Source organism: Elephantulus edwardii, unplaced genomic scaffold, assembly GCF_000299155.1.
Source record: "Elephantulus edwardii isolate Elephantulus edwardi_28Jun2011 unplaced genomic scaffold, EleEdw1.0 scaffold00057, whole genome shotgun sequence".
Classification (NCBI taxonomy): Eukaryota; Metazoa; Chordata; class Mammalia; order Macroscelidea; family Macroscelididae; genus Elephantulus; species Elephantulus edwardii.
In genome coordinates this window covers 9,462,220-9,466,001 of record NW_006399807.1, presented here as the reverse complement: position 1 = coordinate 9,466,001, position 3,782 = coordinate 9,462,220, and the positions used below count along the sequence as shown (strand labels likewise).

General features: G+C 35.1%; 1 protein-coding gene across 1 annotated transcript in view; it reads right to left on the bottom strand.

The window, feature by feature from the left end:
* The window catches only part of RCSD1 (RCSD domain containing 1), a 119,437-nt gene that overhangs the window by 115,013 nt on the left and 642 nt on the right, over positions 1 to 3,782 (bottom strand). The window lies entirely within an intron of this gene.

Sequence of the window (3,782 nt, the reverse complement as noted above, 5' to 3'; positions counted from 1 at the left end):
TGATTCTTAAATCATCCTTACTCATAAAGCTATTGAAAATATCATTATTTGGATCAGGTGCACCTTAGCTCTTAAACTGATACCCTACTCTTTAGCACTTTGGATAGATCCTTGACAGCAGATTTTCCCAATGTGATGTGTCTTTTGATTTCTTGGTTACTGCTGTCATGGGTGTTGACTGTGGATCCAAGTAAAAGGAAATTGTTGACATCTTCAATCTTTTCTCCATCTCTCATTATGTTGCCTACTGACTGGTTCAGTGATAAAAAATTTTCTTTTATTGATGTTGAGATGTATCTATATTGCAGACTTAGTCTTTGATCTTCAGTAAATGCTTCAAATCTTCACTCTCTGTGAGACTGTGTCAGCCATATAATGCAGGTTATTGATGAGTCTTCTTCTGATCCTGATGTCAATTTCTTCATGTAGTCCAAGTTATAGAGCGCTTTGCTGAGCATGCAGATTTTGAATGGATATGGAAAAATTATTCCATCCTGACACACACTTTTCCTGATTTTAACCTGATTTTTCCCTTGTTCTATTTGGTCAATGGCTTCTTGATCTATGTGTAAGTTTCATATGAGTACAATTAAGTGTCCTGGGATTTCCCTTCTTCTCAATGTTAGTCATAATTTGCTATGATCTACACTCAGTCAGACACAAGTAAACATCTCTCTGATATTCTCTACTTTTAGCCAACATCCATCTGACCTCTCCAATGATATCCTCATGCCATGGTCTTTTTCTGAATCTGGCTTTAATTTCTGACAGTTCATACTGTTCTAGCCATTTTTAAATAATCTTCAGTATAACTCTACTTGCATAGATATTCACAATAGTATTAAATATTTTCCATTGGATCCCCTTTTTGAGGAATGGGAACAAATATTGATCTTTTCTAGTCAGTTGGTCAGGTAGCTGTCATCCAAATCTCTTGGCATAGACTAGTGAGCACGTCCCTGGCTGTATCTGTTTGTTGAAAGACAGTAATTAGAATTTCATCAACTCAACTCCTAGGACTTTTTTCTTTACCATGTCTTTAGTGTCGTTGGAATTTCTTCCTTCAGTATCATTGGTTCTTGATCATATACTAAATCCTGAAATGGTTCAACATAGACTATGAGTATTCTCTCTATCTTCCTTTAAATCTTTCTGAATCATTCAAGATTTTGCCTGTAGAATTCTTCCATATTGCCACTGGAAGCAAGCTGCCCTTTGAAATGTTCTGTTCAGCTTTATTACTTTAGCATTTCTTCCCTTTGTTTTTACTTCTTTACACTTTAATGTAAGTTTCAGATTATATTCTGACATCCATTTTTGTTTTTTCTTTCTCTCCTGTCTTTGCAATGACTTTTTGCTTTCTTTATGGATAATTTCTTTGCTATCAACCCATAACTTATTGGGTTTTGGTCATTAATGTTCAACACACACAGCTTTTAAATTCAACTGGAGTAGACTCAAGGTATTTTGGTTCTCATGGACTTGTTTTAATTTTCTTCAGCTTCAATTTGAACTTGCACATGAGTAATTGATGGTCTGTTCCACAGTCAGTCTCTGACCATATTTTTGCTACATACATAGATTTAGAAATCAATGCATGCATGCATTTGTACATGTCCTAACTTGACCCACTGAAAAGGAATAAGATTGATTGACTTTAGGACTGGGCAGGTATAGAACAAGAAAAGCCTGGAATATCATACCATATCAGAAAATTGTCAATGAATGATGTGAAGACTTTAAAAGGAAACAGAAATAATTCTATAGGACTTCCACATGGCAATATTGGGTTAATTTAAGCAACAATATAAATTATGATGAGTAAGTAATGATATGATATCAATTCCTTCAGTACAACTTGTACTTTTTCCTTCAGGACAATCAGTTTGGTACAATGACTATGTATTTGTACCATCTTCCTTTTAAAAAAAAGTTTTATTGTAATTTGAAAGTTTACAAAATCTATTCATTTTCCATTCAACTATTTGTACTAATTTTATTTTATGATAAAAATTGCATTACATATAATGTAACCATCACTTCCTACTTCTTCCTTAAGATTCTCATTTCCACTAATCCTTCAATCTTCTGCAATCCTTTTGGTTTCATGTGCTTAGTTATACTTAGGCGTGAGTTTGTCTCCCTAGTGTAATTCTACAGCCCTGTCTGTTGTTTGGTTTCAAGTTTGAGCCATGAGGGTGAGATTTTTTCCCAGGTTAGAAGGGTGATTAAGGGCTAAGGTCTCCAGTTCATCCATATTCTTTGTATGCTTCCTTCATATTTACTCTTCCCCCTATAAAATCCTTTAATATTCTGACTTGAGGCATGATGTTTTCTTTCTACTATTTTAGCTTGTGAACTATCAATTGTGCTTTTCCCTTGTGGTTTTCTAACTTTAGATCGTTGCAGATTTCATTATAGTACTTAAACTTTGTCCTCTTGACTTTGTCTTTGAAATCTTCTGTTCAACTCAATTACTTCATCACATCTTCATGTGTTTCAGCTACTCTATCTTCAAAACAAATATCCGTCTCTTCAGACATTCTTTTTTTTTTTTTTTGCCTTTCCCTTCCTTTTCTTTGGTTTTCATGACTTTCTGGTTATCTCATGTATGCTGCCCTTGATGTCATCCCACAAAGCTATTCTGAGGTGATGGGTAAATTCAGATGGGATGTGGAAAAGACTTTCCTTTGGTTCTCAGGTACTTTTTTCGTACATGAGCGATTGAAAGTCTGTCCCACAATCATTCTCTATATTTGTCTAAACAATGATATTACACTTCTCCATTAACTCTACTCACTTGTATTGTTAATTTGATTCCTGGGTATTCCATCTGACAAGATCCATGCCTATGGTTGCCACTATTATTGCTGCTGTTGCTAGGTGCTGTCGAGTTGAGTATGACTTATAGTGTGACCCTATGACAAAAAATCTGATCCCTGTCCTATCCTGTGCCATCCTCACCATCTCTCATACACTTGAGTGCATTGCTGCTTTCATTGTGCCAATCCATCTCCTTGCGGGGTTTCTTCTCTTTCACTGACCTCCATTTGTGTTGTTGGAAAAATGTATTTCCAATTAATAAGTTACTGGTTATAAAAAATTCTATTATTCAATCACCAGTACTATTTCTATTGAGGATTCTTTCCAACCATTGCATTCCAATCACTAGTATTAATTAATGCATCTTGAATATGTATTTTATTAGTTTCAGACAGATAAATGGATAGAATTTCAAATTCTTCCGCTTTGACTTTATTAGTTGTGGCATAAATTTGAATAATAGTCCTATTAACAGGTTTTCCTTGTATTCCAAAGGGTGTTATATTAATACTGACAGCTTTGTACTTCAGGACAGATCTTGTAGTGGTCTTTTTGTAATAAATATGACATTAAACACAAAACCTGCAATTAATTATGGAGACACTTTGTACAAGCCCAGATAAACTGAGACATTTCTCAACCAATGATGTGTAATTTTGAAAGGTCCCAATGTTTTTTAAAAGTCAAAGAAAGACTGAGGAAAAACTCTTATGTTAAAGGAGACTAGATTAATAGGTCAACCAGGCTCCATATGTAATTCTGGATTGGCTGCCTTGACTCTAAAGTACATTAAGGTATGACAGTTAGATGGGGATAGATAGAGAAACAATGTTCTCAGCACTGTTGAGTTGGGACAAACTCATAGCTAACTCTCCATGGGCTTTTTCGAGGCTGTAAGTCACATGGAAGGAGAGTGCTCATCTTTCTTCTATGGAGCCACTGGTGCATTTGAACTGCCA